The sequence below is a fragment of the Cyprinodon variegatus genome, unplaced genomic scaffold (genome assembly GCF_000732505.1).
Source record: "Cyprinodon variegatus isolate N-32 unplaced genomic scaffold, C_variegatus-1.0 Scaffold497, whole genome shotgun sequence".
In the NCBI taxonomy this organism is placed as follows: domain Eukaryota; kingdom Metazoa; phylum Chordata; class Actinopteri; order Cyprinodontiformes; family Cyprinodontidae; genus Cyprinodon; species Cyprinodon variegatus.
The window spans coordinates 184,631-202,786 of record NW_015150950.1 but is presented as its reverse complement, the minus strand read 5'-3'; positions in this window follow the sequence as shown (position 1 = coordinate 202,786).

Below are 18,156 nucleotides of genomic sequence, written 5' to 3'. Positions count from 1 at the left end.
AAATGCGGATTATTCCAATTTTCAGCACTGATACCAAAAAAAAATGGCATGTGAATAATCGTAATTGTATTTTTAACTTCTCTATGGGTTTTGGTTTCATCTTCATTTTATTAATAGGAATTCATCTGTGGATTGTAGTTCTGAGCCTGAAAGATTTATTTTAAAAAAATTACCTGATAATGACCAGTTTATTTGCATATTAAAGCTTTGATCATGTTTGATGAAATAATTTTTTTTTCAATTGTGTTTTTTAACCCCATAATATCAGAAAACAAAAATACCATCTTTTCTTTACAAAAAAAGGAAAGCCTTTCTTCAAAAAAAAAAAAAAAAGAAACAATTCTTGCTACAGCACTCACAGGTTTGATTACAAGTACATTGTTTTTATTGTGTCTTTTAGAGGCATATTGTGCCTCTCTACAAACACTGCAGCTGCACACCCTGGAGCCACATAGCAGAAATTGCTTGACGTTGATAAAACATCTGGAGCGATAAAAGCGAAAAAACCAGTAGATGGGCAACAGAAGCTATTTTATAGCTGAGATGCAAAGGAAAACACAATTACTGGGGGAGGAGGACTGCAGAGCGGCTGAGTTATGTGCATGACTGAGGATGCACTCTCTCTGCCCCTTAACTCTGACTGACAATGAGGTTGAATCTCACAACACTGATTATAGCAAGTAAATTGAATGTCCATTTTTCTACCCTTTTAAACTAGTCCTGTAATTATCAATTCCACTTTAGAAATACAATCATTCTAAACTGTCAAGGTGATTATGCCATTTGCTGACAATGAGTCAGGCTTCAAAAGTGTTATTGTTGTTACTATACAATATGCAAAAGAAAATGGAGAAAATAAAATAAAAAAAACAATATATAAATATTTTTAAATATTCTTAAAGATACAATTTATGTGATGCATGATGCATTTTCCTCTGGAACAAACAGTTGCTTTGTAACACATTTTTATTGTCCCGCAATAGGGAAATTCGTTCTTTGCATTTTGTCCCCTCCCCTTGGGAAGCAGTGGGCTGCCATTGTGTGGAGCCTGGGGAGCAGTGTGGGGTTAAGAGTTCTGCTCAGGAACCCTGAGTGCTGTGGGTGTGCTGTGGGGATCAAATTGGGTAGTTGCAATTTTCTCAGAGCACAAGCACACTGCTCTATCACACTATAGGCCCGTGGGATGATGTTCATTTTCTGGTTTTCTAAAGAATGTTACAAATAATATTTTAATAAAGGCCATTAAATGAGACTTCTGAAGTGGGAGGACTTTTATTTAAAATCTTATTTAACTCTTATCCCTTTTAATGTTTTATAAAAAAAAAACTATAACCCCTTCGTAGCATCCAATGCAGGTCCAGCAGCTTCTTCCCCACCACCATCAGAGAGCTGAACTGTTGAAAACTCACTGCATAATTTCAATATATATATTTGATGCTCTGAACTTCCATATCAATGCATTTTTTTTTGCACCATGTTTTTCTCCCACACTGTTTACATTTGATCACTGCTGCACTTTAGGAAATGGAAATGTCATGAAAGCTGTACAAAAGGAAATTTTGTTTCGTATACACTCTGTGGATAAAAGTGATAGTAAAAGTTGTCTGAGTCTAACGAATCAGCATATTACTTTTAGCAACTAGGGGAGCTAGACTATTATTAAATATATTTATTAAATATTACTTGTTTTTTTTAAGGTGCAGAGGATTGGAGTTGCTTCAATCCGGACACAGAAAGGGTTGCACAGAGGGCCAGTGTGGGAATAATTTTTAACCCTGGAGTTTCACTCCTCAGAGTGGGCTACAAAGGATAATGACCTATTATCATCAAGAACCACCTGAAGGTTAATTTTATTACATGACATTGTTCTTTAAAGGCTTTTCATTTAGTGTAATTTTCTAAAATACTTCCAATAAAGTACACGTTATTAGGGGTTGCTTAAAAATGCAGATTCATGAGTGCAAATTCCAAACATTATTCTTTATAAATTAGCCTTTTCAACAATATCAGAATCAACATTCTTTTCAAATAAGTGTTTACAGATAACCAGACCTTAAAAGTTAAATAAAATACATAAAAATATTGATATTTCACACTTTGTCCTGTTTCCCTAAATTCTCCTAGACCTGCATCACATAAAAATAATAATTTAAAAAAGTTTAGCATAGTCAATATGGAAAACCCATTTGAACTTAACCAAATAAGAAATGCCAAGGACTAAATATTCAGATTTATTTTATGTTTCATAATATTCCATTTTACCCAATGATATATATATTTTTTTACCATTCACTTTTAATTCTAAATAACAGAACCATTCACCTGTATGGCTTGGGTATAGAAAGCATTTATAACTGATGCTTGTTTGTTTACACACTTTAAAAGCACCCTCATTTCTTCCATACTAATAGGAGCAATCCCATCATCCCTATTGGTTTTGCTTCTGACACTGAGTTACATCTTAAAAACATGATCATACATCTGAGCATACAGAACTATACATACTCTTAATTAGATTCATTTAAAATTCACTCAATGAGTAATCCTACCTCTCAATTCAGGCACTATGCATTCATGGCTGGTACTCGGTGCTGCTTTATAGTCCCTCTGACGGGCTACAAGACAAATAATCACATTTCTGTGGCATTACATCATTCTATTATTTAAACTTTATAACATTAAATTATGCACCACAACATCACAAAATGCAATGACCTGATAATTAGCGTGTTCAGTGTTTTGCAGGCAAAGTTAAACATCTTGACTTTCTCATTTTTATCAATTTCTTTCCAAGTTTCAAACCTCAAGCTTTTTTTTTACTAAAAAGCTGCCAATTTTTGCACATTTAACAGCATCCACTTCCAGAGCTTTCCTCTTTTTAAGTTTTTCTCCACACCACCCGTCCTCCTTTACTCTCCATCTTTCAGACAACATTGACCAACTACTGTAAGTGCACTGACCAGTTAAGACAGGGAGGGCATAGAGAGATAAAGATGCCAGTGTAGACACATGCAGCTCAGAGATGGCAGTAGCAGCACAAGTGATTTAATCATGGATAAACACCAACATAAAATCCTTTTTAAATATTAACAGCCCTTGCAAGACAAAAATTGGACCAACCCACCAGGAACTGTCCAGGTCCTTCCAATTAGCCTCTGCGGGCCTACGTACGCGGCTAACAAACTTCGGAGTTTTACTTGTAAAATTAGCGACACATTAACCCCTCTAAAATCCTACATCAGAGAATTATTAGAGTATTATACAGAAAGTGTTTGCTGATTGCCAACAACTTTTAAGAGGAGAGTGCCATGAAGCCTTTTAAGGTACATACCATAGTTTTTCAGAAGTGCAACCCACTTCAACCATCAATACCCACCAAGGGATGGTAAATGGCCTGTACTTATATGTTTTTTTAATTTAGGAGGCATTACTGAAGTGCTTTACACTAAGTTCAGTCAGTCACACATTCACGCGCACACTCACCCACTGATGGGGGCAAGCTACACTGTAGCCACAACTCAGGGACAGAAACGAGGCGGCTGTACAAAGATTCCACTGGGCCCTTTGACCACCATCAGCAGGTAAATCAGGTGAAGTGTCTTGCCAGAGGACATAACAACATTGAAAGCCGTAGCTAGAGCTTGAACCGACAACCCACTGGTTGCAAGGCAAACTCCTGCATCCAACGCCACTGTCTAGCCAAAGTGCAGTGTAATGCCATTAAAAATGATGTACTATATCTGTGGATATACATTTTAAGATATATCTTCATCAATAGAAACAATATCTAAAGTCACCTTGTTTGTTTGTAAAAAAAAAAAAAAAAAAAAGAATTGCAGTAAATTGAAACCCCTCAGGGCTTGCTTACCTGAGTTAAGGTCAGTGTTTATGATTTAAACATAAGGAAGAGATGGCATACATAGCATCCATGAGTTCTCATATAAAAAAGGGTTCCAGGAGCATTTACCTTAATTGAAAGAGCCATAATTTCTGCCCCACAGCAGGGCATCTTGAAGGTGAGTGTCCGGATAATGCAGAAGGACTTGGGTCTAACTTATCCACAATAGTATATGACAAAAGAATCTGTAAATTTAGGGCCCAGCAAAGACAGATGTATGGATCCAGCAGCAGTTGGGGAAAACTTAGTGGCCATGGAAATTGTGCTTTATATTTACTGTAACTGGAGGAATAGAGAGTGATTCAGTCTTGTAGGGGTTAAAGCCATCACTCTGGGATTCAGTTCCGAATGATATAAGATCTCATTCCTTCCATCAGCCTCTCCACCACCACACTTCAACCCCCATCTCCATGTAGAAGATGCTGCGATAATGGCTAATCTTTACCAGAACATCCAGAGGCAGACACCTCCTTTCCTGCTACTTGTGAACTCACTTTGATAAGGCCTCTGTCTCTGCCTACTGCAGGTAAAGCAACTATTGCTTAGAATTACTTCACAAAACATCACTTCAAATAATCCAAACTTAAGCTTTAATTTTGTGGATTTTCATGTCCAATACCTGAAGATTTGTTCTCAGTCAATATGCAAAGTATTTAAATTGATTCTAAACAGGTGTATCCATATGCAGACCTGGCAAATACCTATTATGCATTGATATGTTTTTTTATTATTATTATTATTTTATTAAATTGTTAAGTGTTAAAAATGTATATAAAATGTACTTTTTTATGCAGATAATGACCACCGATGGTAAAGTTGCAGAAGTTGAGCATCGTCCTAAACGACGGGGAACATACTCTCCATTCCTGTAAGTAAACTAATCTGAAGCTTAATTGCTGAGTTTGGAATAATCTTCTTAAGAAGCTTTAAGTCCTGAAAGATATTTAAAGCCCTTATGTTCCAAAATCCAAATGTTTAGCTGGCTGATTCATACCCTCTATAAAGTCATTTTGCGTTTGCACATTCTGGAGAGTTGTGTGAATTTAATCGAGCCATCTTAGGGAAAAGTTTAGTAAAATCTTTTTCAATCAATTAATTAGAAATGAATGATTTTGCAATAGCGCTAACATTGAGTCTTCTATTGTACATCAAGGTGGACCAACTTTAAACCACTACTGCTTGCAAAATTGTTCAATTAAACCTAATTTTTCGAATGCTTTTTGGGCAGTAGAAAAAAAGAGTTTAAACATTGCAAATGGATTTAAGTCAGAACTTTTACCAGGTAGCCTTAATTTCAATGCATTCAGTTTTAAACCCATTAATGTCATTCAGTTTATTATTTAGCTGCATAAAACAAATGTGACTGACTTCAAACTGGTCAGTCTTGACAGTCTCTGTCAGTAGTTTCTTCTAGTGAACAAAACTAATCAGAATCAATTATTAATTACAATAGATCCCCACCCTGAAGAACAATAGCAGTATAACATCAAAACCATGTTTGACTGTTTTTCCAAAAGGTGCATTTATTTTTGGCATCCTAGTCAACAAAATAATAACTTAAATATTTTGAGTGTCATAAAGATTTTTTTGGAGGGATATAAGATGAGTCTTTTGATGAGTTTTTTATTTGAATTCTCCTGACAATTAAATTTTAGTCTAGTCTTTCATATTGTTGATTCATGAACACTGACCTTAACAAAGGCTAGGGAGGTCTAAAATGCATTTGATGTTATTTGTGACCTACTGGATCAGGGTTTGATGGACTCTTGCAGTAATTTGCTGGGCCATTGATGTAAAAGTTCACCACAGTTCAATTCGTGGATGATGGCTCACTCTTTGCCTCTGGAACCCTTTCCAGACCGTTCTCATTTGGGAAGCTGGAGATAATGTGTTGCTTTCTGACATCTTTCATATGTATTTTGTTGTCATGGAGATTCTCTGTAATCAATTTACTTTGTGATCTTGTAGTTAGGTAGTTATATTTTAACAAGTGACAATGACAGTCAGATGCCTTTTCTCATAAAAAAAAATCACAGCTAAAACTGTTTCAATATGGAAGAGTTACACTGTAAAGAACAACTTATTTTTTATTTTGTAAATCTGAAAGAATTTAGTGTTAAATGCAGGGACAATAATGTGAGTCAGTTCAGAAAAACAAGGTAGTTGGAGTCTTTAACTTAACTGAGTGAGTTGCCATTCATTATACTTTTACGTTGATGTTGCAACAACATAAAGGTTTGCAAACTTATGTGTTTTTGTTGTTTTTGTTTTGTAAACATCCGGTAAAAGCATCTTTTGGAGTTGGCGTTTGAGTTAATCGTGATGAAAAAATAACAAAGGGCAAATCTTTTGACTTTATCTGATGTTACTGAACACTTTTGGAAGCTCCAGGATTGCTGTATGTAACCCTGTAGAGAAACACAAGGTTTTTGGGGATGGAAAAAGTTAAACAATTTCTTTTTCAAACGCTTTTCCACTTAAAAGAGAGAAAAATAGTCACTGCAGCTTAGATGAAGAAAGCAGCAAATTTAACAGCATGAATAGAATCCAGTTTCATAAGTATGGACACCCTTTAAATGCAACTTAGATTAAAGAATTTCAGGATATGATTTTCAATTTAACCAGATAACATCAATTATAAGGAATCTAGGTAAAGTATATTGTTAACTCATCTGGAATAGCGGTAGAGAGTCAGGGCAAAAGCTGTTAAATTTTAAGAAAATTTGACTGGGCTTAAATCTATCAAAACCTTGTGATAGAATATGACAATATATATGGGAAACAAATTGATACTGGAACATAAAGGGGAAAATTACAGTTTTAGATTGTCTGGGATATTGTTCTAAATTGTGCAAACAAGCTGTCGGTTGACCTGAATCTGTGGACAAGAGATTCCCACTGAACCTTTACACAGGTCAGATGTCTTCAAATCAATATGAGGCAAACAGACAATTTTAACAAGTTATCTTTTGAATTGTACAATAAATGTATATATTATAAGATGTGATACGATTTAGCAAATAACTGCAACATGATGCATCTTTCTGGGTATTCAAATCTTGATCTGCTGACTTTTGCTGCATAGCTTCCCGTTTTCAACCTGCACTCTATACTGTCAATTAAAGGCCACTATTGCTGTGAAGCATTTGAAACAGCCTAAAGCAACTTCTATAAATGAGCACCTGATAGTAATGCTTGGGAAAAAATGTTAAAATACTTTTTAAATTGATCTACAGCATTAGCTTGTCATAACCATTTCAATACTGTATGATTATTACAGATAGCTACTTACTGTAAGAAAAGGCAAAAAAAATTTATTTTAAACATAACAAGGATCAAATATTTTATCCGTACACTGTCCATATTACTCACCCATAAAAACTTTCACAAAAAACAGTCTTTAAAATGCTCGTAAACGGAACCTTATAGCCATTGTCATTCTTATCTGTCAACGTTTAGTGCTACATGGCTTGGTAAATCAATCGGAGACTTGGAGGGAGTTCGAAAGATGCCAAAAACAGTGCAGCAGCAACCCCCAAAGGACTATAGTGTTCATAGAGAAGTACACACACAATTGTTTTTCATCACACAAAGAAAATGTTGACTTCCATTATAGCTTGATAAATGTTTCCATCATAATCCATGCCTCCAATGCACCATCCCTCAGCACGACAATCTACCTAATATGGGTTCGGATTTAATGGAAACTTTTAGGTCATGAATAGATTTCTATTCTTCCTAAGAATAAAACAATCCAGCGTTTTCAAGCTTTCCACTAAATTAGACCATAGGTCAATCTGGCTGCCTTTGCTGTCGGAATCGCTTTGCTTTGATTTACCGCATTCAGAGCATCCACTCAGGGTGCATTGAATGCCCTGAAGTATTGATTGAATTAGACAAAGAACCCTCATGAGGAGAAAAAAGACAGAATGCAATCATATTCCCATTAGCAGCAGGCTGGGTAGGAGAAGCGTGCGCTGGCCTTTTCTTCTTGCCTTCCTTGTTCAACATTAATTACAGTTCATTTCACATGTTCTGCTCTTTCAGTTTCCCCACTTTTCTACAGAGAACGCCCCTTTCAGCCCCCACCCATCAGGTTGCTCTCCCTCAACTCTTTGGAATTAAAAACTCAATGAGGCATCAGTCAATGTTCAAATTTATTTAATATGAAGCTTCTTGAACCTACCACTTAAATTATGATGGGCAGTCAGAATTGAAATTCAAAAGGTTGAGATTAATTCAATGCCTGATGTGCACATAAATCAAGTACTGAACGGTAAGAAGGGTTCAAAAAGCTATTGGAAAGAGTTACGGTGAAAATTGTGCTCCATGAACACTTATGTGAGCTGAAAGCTGTGTTCTTTTCTTCTGCCAGTGGCATCTAAAGCTTTAGCCTCTGAGAAAATGTCTTGCTGTGTTTTCATCACTGTCAAAAGGCTTGACTGATATCCCAAATGTTGTAGCAGAGCTGTTTGGTTTTCCAAGGTAACTTTGATTGAGTGCTGATGGGTCTGAGATGTTTTTTACCCTGAAAAGGTTGAGGGGAACCCATCTTAAAAAAGGGGAAGTAGATTTAAAAAATAAACATTGCAGGCAAATCAGGCTTTAAAGACAGGTTGGCAAATTATTGACTCAAAGAAAAACTCATTTTGTGGTGAGACAGCGGGGCTCCAAATAAATATTTTTCAGGAAAGCTTCAGAAGTTATATAGGCCTTACACGTTATTGTTGTTATTCCTCATTCAGCTTTAACCATATTTTAAAAAAGAAAGTGCTGTTTAAGTCGATTTTTACATTGTTATGCTTGTGTGTGTATTCTTGCATTTACACTAGAAGGCTTTTTTTAAACTGATTTTAGAAAATATGTGCATTGCTAACTTTTCTGCACCCACATACTGCTGGGTTTTGATGCAGTGATACTGTATAAAAGCATATTTAAAAATAGCGATGGCAATTGTTCGAATACAGACATTAGAAACTGTGCTATAAAAGCAACCCTCGCTGTCTGTGAATAAATCTCTGGAGCTAAATTTGTTTTTAAACAGTGTAAATCTTGTGTAACTGCTACAATCTCTCTGTTTGGGCAGAGAATGTCAGGAAATAACTGCTACATTGTCCCTATCCTTTACCAATGGGCTATTCTGGCTCTAGTCTGTTGATTTAAAAGATGATATGACATAATAATAGCTTTTACATATATAAGCTTCTATATATATTATGAGGTTCTGTCAAAATGACTTACTGTCGTTTCGTTTATCATGCAACCTTAGAGTAATAAATTACTTTTTGTTGGGAGGAAATTTGTACTTAAACACAAGGAACAAAACAGCTAAAAAGTTTGAATTCAAGAAAGCACTGTAAAAACTGATTTTATATTAGAAACCCTGGGATGTCACAGAGCTGCTAGGCTCAGCTCCCAGCACAGTTCTTACTGTTTGCTTCATGCTGTGAAAACTTAAAAAAAAATATGTTCACACCCAACTGTTTTATTCCCAATATAACCCATCTTAAATGTATTATATCTGTAGCTACGTGATTTGATTGTTTTACAGTATTTTTGTTCCTTTCACTTATCTTTTTTGTATTGTCATAATTGAGGAACTCTTATACCAGTCCAGCAATGCTGAATAATATGGAGTAATTTTACTTTTTTTTATTTTAAAATCATCTCCCAATTTTTTCATTTTTTTTTTACATTTGAATTTACATTTCAAACATATCATCAGAATGTTTTCATTTAGGTTTTTATTAATATTTGTTTCTCCTCATCCTTTACATAATGCCCTTCCTTTCAGTCCCTTAAGCCAATGTTTTCTCTGTCACCTGCATATTTTATCAACTCTAATTATTCATACTTTTTAATTCTTAACTTGTTTTTTTTTATTTTTGTTTACCGGTACTTATTCCGCAACCGTTGTTGATCATTTTCTATTTTGTCTAAACTAGTTAAAAAAATTTGTTCTTTAAGTGATGATTGATGGGTTGATTGATCTTTGCTGCCACTATAGTAGGTCAGTATTGTAAGTCCTGACGGTTTCTGTTTTATTCATGTACTTTTCACACACTGTTTCTTGCTTAAAGTTTTTCCTGTCCTAGTATGTTTTTTATTATATTGTGGTTTCAATTTTTCAGTTTTTCAGTCAAACCTAGAAGTCTCTCACAGCTTTTCTGAGTACTACTTGCTTTAGTCATACTGTACACTATGTTTGACCTTTCAGTCATCCAGTATACAATTTTTCTTTAAACTGCCCTGGAGGTAACTGATTCTGCTTCTGATATCCACTTTCAGACTTCCTCTCTCACATCCAAAGCCTATACACAAGTCAGAACAGCATACTCTCAGAAAATAACTAATATAAAGTGCTCGAGTAGAATGTGTTGGTCAAGCATAGAGGCCAGGGAACAGTGAATCTCTACAGCTGCACCTTGCTGTAAAACCCAAACTATGTCAAATAATCCAGCAGGATTAAAAAAAAAACAACTGACCATTTGTGTTTTGAGACTAATTGCAAATTTGGCTAAAACAGCTTAAGAGGTTGCTACTAAGAGAACTGGCACAAAAATGGAAACGCAATTAGGAAAGAGCTTTCTCTGGAGCTAAACCAGTGACAGCTTGTATTGACATTGAAAACGAGATCTGGTGTTGTAAAATAAGTTAACTTTCTGGGTGAAGATAGTAATAATAAATAACAATGATACTTCTTATAAATATATATAGTTATTGTGGTTGCTAATTCTTTGCAAAGATTAGATTCATTGTTAGACGGCAAATTCTCTTTTGTTATACTTACACTTTCACAAACATTTCCTTTTCAAACTGTATGACTGCTCAAACCTTTATGATAGTTAAGACATGATTTTGGTCCACATTCTTGACATCTGTTTTCATTAAGTCAGTTTTGAAAGTTTCATAGCTTAGAAACAACTTGTTTCTCAGCAAGCACATTCTTTCAATGATATTGGGCGTTGTAGTGGCCACTTCAAAGCTATGAACATGTATAAGAGTTATCCTTAGGCCACTTGTTCCTTCCTCACAATACCATATTGTTTTGAAGTGCAACAGTGCCTCTGCAGAATGCATCTTCAAAATATTATGCTCTTAAAAGTAGTATTAGAGGCTGAAGTAGAAGTAGCCTATTTTCTTCTCTTTTCAAAACAATAAAAACTAAAAACAAATCATTTTTTTCTTTTTTCTTAGCAACTACATGGCACGTGTTACTACACCGTCAGGTCACAGGAAAAAAGATTGTATGTGTGTTTCATATAGAAAGGGAAATAAGTGAAGGGTCTCAAAAAAAGAAGCTGTAAGGTCTCAGGAAAAAAAGAAAAACATAAACCTATCTACTCTCAGTTCAAGATTCCCAAGACTTGACAACTGTCCTCCTAAGACCAGTTAACTTTTTGCTTAAGATTTTAAGACATTTCAATATTTAATGAGATGTGCAGCAGTTTTCACAAGACCTGACAGTTTTTTTTATGAAACTTAAGACCTGATAGCTTTCCTTAAGACTTGACGACTAATTTCCTAAGGCATTAAGATGCTCTAAAACTTATGCCGTAAACCAGTGGCTCTTTAAGTTTTCATTTATCAGTGGCTATTTTAAGTTAACTTTCCAAAATGCGAAATTTTAAATAGTGATTAGATAAACTTCTTGGCATAAGATTTTCATTCAGATTTACTGTGTAAGGGGTGCTGATAGTTCTAAATGGGAAGTATAACACTCGGAAAACCCGAACCACCAGAGGATAAAGCACCACTTTTTCAACACCTATACACTATTAAAACATAAAGAACCATCCTCTTAGGTTACTTCTATGGGGATTCTTTTCACTCTTTTAGGGCCAAGCTGACTTATCATATTTCAGAATCCCTGGGTTTTAGGGGCTTAACTACATTCAGTCTGTAATGCTTAACATTGTTAATATTTTCTCTTACATTTTATTTTATCAAACACACATTGTTTTCCTTCAGACTCAGTTTTTAACTGTTGTCTTAAATCGTTGACTTGGCATGAGAAATCTTTTATCCGCTAAACTCATTTCATTCTATAAGCTATTCAGCTCTTCACTCCATTGTTATTTCTATCCCTGACTTGTATTTAATTGGATCTAACAGCATTGTAAACCTATTTGCAAAAGTCCTTCTATTCATGTGACTTTGTTGGTTCACAAAGGCAAGCTGCTCTCCAACCTAATGGCTACAGATTCTAATGCATCAATTAAAACTAGACAAGAAGAGAATACTTGTACTGCATGGTGCTTAAGTTTAATCTATACTGACCATTACCTGAAGTGGGACTATTGTTTAAAGTAGAGACATCTTCCAACACTGTCCTTTTATTCAATATTCAGGTTTAGTTTAACTGTGAATAATAAACTTTTCTTTCATGAACCAGCATTTTTTTCATTCTTAGGGCTAGATTGATTTCCCCGGAGTTAAATCTGACAGCTTCACCCATAAGGCAATTGCACTCAAAAAGACAGTAGAACTACACAGGTCCATAAATTCCCATCCCATATTATTTCTCAATATAAGATGGAAATTGGTCTGACCTATTTCTTAATGATTCCTTTGAATTTCAGGAGAATTATTTTAGATGTGTCGTAATCTTAGTGTAGCAATCTGACTTTGACAAAAGTAATTTTAAATACTTTTGTTAAAGATGGACTGGCGACCTGTCTAGGGTGGACCCCGCCTCTCGCCCCTTGACTGCTGGAGATAGGCACCAGCACGACTCACGACCCCACTCGGGACAAGCGTCTCAGATAATGGATGGATGGATGGATGGATGAATTTGAAATACAAAATAATGATACAAATTTTACACACAGATATGACAGAGCAGATATTACATTTCTGTCCTTCCATGAACATGTAAACCACCACTCGAAAGTGGCAGATTGGAGGCAAAGATAAATTGCTTTTGGTGGGATAAGATAACAAATGCCTTTAGTGTCCTAGTGTGGGGAAATTGTGGTGTGAAAGGGACAAAAACAAGTAGATGAAAGAGATCTAGAAAAGAAGAGCATGACAATCCAAAGTTCCAGCTGTACGATAGATAGACGGACGGACAGACAGGCAGACAGACAGACAGACAGACAGACAGGACTCTTATTAGGAATATTTACTAAATATTGATAATATAACAATTAAATATTGGGGAGTGGTGGTCTAGTGGTTAGGGCAAAGGACTTTAAATCCTGAGATTGTGAGTTTGATCCCCCACTCCCACAGACTGTCACTCTGGCTCCCTGAGCAAGACCCTTAACCCCACACCACTCCCCAGGCGCCGCACAATGGCAGCCCACTGCTCCCCAAGGGGATGGGTTAAATGCAGGGAAGTAATTTCCCTCTGGGATTATACAATATAGTATAGTATAGTATTGTATAGTATATACAATATATATATACATATATATATATATTGTATATATATATTAAAAAAATGTGATTAACCAGTATCAATTTGAAAATTTCACATCACAATTACTTGATTTAAGGATTATTTTAACATAGCGGAAGGAGTCTGTCTGAAAAATGGTATGCGTCAAACTTTGGAAACTTCCCAATGTGGGTGCGATACCAGCTAACAGATCAAATGTGGTGTCATTGACTACATTAGTACTTTATTTAGTCACAAGTAAGAATGGTCTCAGACTGAGGGAAGCTTAAAATAGGCCTTGTGAGACATAAAAACCTGCAGATGTTCAATGTGATTCATTAATTACTGCCATAAATCCCTTTTTTTCAGATAGGTGTACTTGAGCTAATATCTTTTCAATTTAATGGTTGTATTTAACTTCATTTGTTTCATTTTTTTTTTCAAATATTGGTAGTAAAGGGGAAAAAAATGACATTTCTGATTGTGCACCAAACAGCAAAGGCTACAAAATGGATGGAAAACAGCTCTACACACTGCTGCAGTGGCTTCTGATGAAATCATACCCAGAACCAAAAAACTTAACAGCCTGCAAGCAAACACCTCCTAATGGACCATTTGCCTGTTACAGCAATTTAGTAACCAGTAGTCTGCACCCAAAACTGCTCCATAGCAACACAAGTACTCTAACCACAAAGATGTATGTTATTTGTCAAGGTTTGCTTTCATTATCATTGCCACAAGGCTTTCCATCTCAGGAATGAGACATCTGTTGTTTTTTGCTTCTTTTTTTTCCAAACTGACAATTATCCACACAAAGATGTTTTGTACTACCATTTTTCATGCTATGGTTTTCACTCATCAACAAACATTTATCACTCACTGGAGTTCATTAGTGCAGTATATGACAGTAATATAAAGCATATGCTTGATTGTTTTATCTTTTTATATAACATTTGGCACTCTTTCACAGCGTAAATGGGTCGGATGTTTCTTGTGACAGTTTTATGGCGAACAGTACAGTGATTTGCAGCAGAGTTTAATGACTGAGAGCACAATAACTGTAAGCTAAGATTTGTATCCCCAAAGATGGATAGAGCCATGATTAAGTCATCAGTCTGTGCAGCTCAAGAAAAAAGAAACATCACTGTAACGTGGTCCAATTTGATTTTAATTTGTGTAAACAGGGACATCTTGGGATTTTATGGATGTTGTAAATCAGACATACCTGCCAAGTAATTTTATATGAAATGATAAGCTACAGTAAAATGACAAATAGTCTCAGTGTGCAATTACATGTAGCCCAAAAGCTTAAGTGTTCTTTAGAATTAAATTTTGTTGACCTTGAAGCATGAAATTCCTATATTTCTTTATCCCTATCAAACTGTTCACCCAATGGTCATGAATAAAGCCTTAACCTCAGTCAGTCATAACAGATTGAAACATATTCATTAGCACACTGCCTGTTCTTTGTTCGGATGATGGTGCCTAAAAGGCCATATATTCAACAAAATAGACCACCCATTGTAGAGTTTTTCTTTAAATTTGTCAGCATTATGAACAGTGCATTTAAAAAGTATTCTTTAGCTCTTTTACAAGTAGTACGGAAGGCCTGAAAGGCAAGAGAGAAAAAAAATCTGGAAAGGAAATGTTGTCCTAATGACTTAGAAATCTAACCAAGTTTTTTTTTTTTTTTCATTATGTTGGTGGAGAAAAAAAAAAAAAACTTAGAAATTTAAACCCGGATTTTTTTTGTCCCCAACTCTATTGTTTGAGGTTAAAAACTCTTTAAGTTCCTCTTAATTTTTAAGTTAAGTTTTTTTTCTCTCTTGCCTTTCAGGGCAGAAAAAAAAAAACACTTTTCTTTTCCAGAAATCTTTTCCTCTCTTGCCTTTCAGGGTACGTATTCATATTTAAATAGTTGTAATAGTTTTAATTATTTCTTAAACCCATGTCTAACTTAAATTAACTTATGATAAGCATTGGCTGACAGCAAGTCTAATGTTATCTGGGAAATACAGTTTTTATCCAAAGAAAGAGCAGTTATGATGTTGTCCTACAAAAAAGCTGGATCATCCCTGCAAATAATTCTCTTTTGCTCATAAAAATACAAGGTTGATATGTTAATCACTTGCAATGGCCAATCAATACACAGCTTTTGTACCTTATTTGTATTTTATTTTACTTTGCAAAAATATATATGTGGGACATGGACTCTAGAAAACCAGGCCTCTCTGACTTTATACAGTTGAAGAATACAGCCGAGAGTGACTGTCTGTCTTATTACGTCAGTGCCTCTAGTGGCAAAAAAAAAGTATTACAAAAAAAAAGCAGAAAAACTTGCCTGTTTTTTTTTTGTTTTTTTTTGTTTTTGTTTTTTTTTTTACTTGCCTTTCAGGGCAGAAAATAAAACATGAAAAAATTAATATTTCACTTTTCCAGATTTTTTTTTCTTTCTTCACTTTCAGAGCTTCCGCAAAGTTGTCACAGACTTCCACGGAATTTAACTGGGATTGTATATGAAGGACAAACACAAAGTAGCACATAAAGGTAAAGTGAGAGGATAATGAAACTGGGCTCTAATTTGTTTTATGAAAAAAAAAAAAGAAATTTGATGCATATTTTTCTTCAGCCCCTTGTTTCCAGAATTTTTAAACAACCTTTCATATTTTGTCCAGCTGAGAGTCATTTAGTAGTGGCATCTATTGAACTGCTTTGCATATTTAAGACTGCCAGGTTTTCCCATTTCTGCTTGTAAAAACAGCCCTCAGCCAGACTGGGTGAAGAACATCTTTAGATATATGTTTTCAAATCTTGCCAATGTTATTCAAGGGATAAAGCTGTAGACTTTCACCTGGTCATTCTAGAAACTGCATATTATTTAGTCCTAACATTGTAGCTCTGGCTTTACATTTGGGTTTTTTGCTGTGCTGAAGGGGTTATTTCTCCCTCTTATTTATGTATTTGCCCATATTAAACTTCTCATCAAAAGGATGTCGCTACCATCCTTGTGTGGGGAAAGAATGCACAGGGTGGAGAGCGGATGCATCATATGATCAGGGCACATTTCTTCTTATATTTGCTTTCTTCAACACAGCTTGTCCTAAACGACAAATTAGATATTTTATAACTCTCTTTCTAAACATGTTTCTGTTTTCTATTTTCCCTTAAAGGTTAGTAACCCTGAATTTGTAACATGCATAGATAGCTAATACATAATGTCAGATTCTCCCACCTGACAGTTTGTCTCTGGAGCTCCTTCAAAAATTACCATGGATTTCTGGACAACCTCTCTGGTCAATACTCTGCTCGTCAGTCCTGTCAGTTTAAGGCAGATGACGATGTCAATGTAGGTTTCTAGTTGTGTCATACTCTTTGCATGTTTGGGTCATGGCTAAGACATTTCTCTTATGTCCAGGCCTGAAAAATTGTTCTAAAACCAAACACTGCTTGAATCCTCTGCATAACATTTTCTCTACTGTAAGTCTCTAATGACTGACAGAGATGAAAGCTGAGGTTAAGGAAAGAATTTCTTAATAATTAGGTGACTTGTGAGTGGTACACTGGATTTTCTTTTTTGAGCTTTTGTTTGCAAAAATTTCATTCTGTAACTTACTTTCTGCTTTTTTCCTGTGCAACACTATGTATTGGTCAATTATAAAATTGTTGTACAATGCATTTAAGTTTGTGACTTTTGGAAACGTTCAGCAATTACAAACTCTTCTGCACGGCACTGTATAATTTGGCTATTTAAAATATATTGTACTCAGTGAAATAAAATATATATTTCTTGAGCATGCAGAACAATTAATTTGAGGCAATAAATGGGATTTCAATCCATTAAGTTAATTTACTTTCAGATTCAGCAGAAGTGGGAAAAGTTACACTTTTTTTTTTATTGTAGAGCTTGCAGTGCTGTCTTGCCTATAACACTGCTTGTTAGCAGCAGCAGTGAAAATAAAACTGTGTGCTTTTGTGTCATCCTAGAAGTTTTAAAACACATTTGAAATGGTGTTGAATGTTACATTTTAGGATGTTTTGCAAAATATCTTCACAAATCTATATTTAAAGATAATATACTTTAAAATATTTACCTATAATGTGGCTTCCAATCAAAATAAGACTGAAATGTTTTTTGGGGAATTCTGGGTCCTGCTCTCTGACTAAAAAGTTGATCACAACAAGTTTCTCATCTCTAAAATAGGAATTCAGCAGAAAAAAAAAATCAAGCAAGTAAAAAACATTGTTAATCCTAAAGGTGAAGTAAATGTTGTTGTTACTCATATTACAGGGTTTCTTAGGAGTTGTTAAAAATGTTAACAGCTGTCGGCAGGAAGGATCTCATCTACAGTAGCAGTTTGTCTCACAATTGTTCTGGTAAGTCTATATGAAAGTCTGATGAGAAAAAACACAAGGAAAATACATCCATATTAACATTGAAGACAAAGTCTATCTACCAAGTTTATGGCCAAAAATAATACAACATGAATGCAACAGCTGCTCCACTTTCAACTACGATGGTCAGTTTTTATAACTTTAAGGCCAAAACTTATAGTACAATAGGTTTGTAAGCTGCAGCCTCAGATTAGGTAGAAACAGCTCAATGACTAAATCTAGATCAACATTGTCCACTTCTGTTTCTGTATAAATTTTTTTCGTCTGACTCATTACAACTAATTGAAAATTACCAAAGTATGTTTTCAAATGACAAAGTAAAAAAATCTAAACTGCTTTGTTTTGGAAATATTTTTCAAGATAATAAAATCTTTTATTAAAATAAGAGACAAATGTGAGAGTTAGTAGGGAAACAAACCTAATGATGTCCCTTTTTTCAATGAATATCTCTGAGCTTTTAGTATGATAAGGAACCTCTTATTTT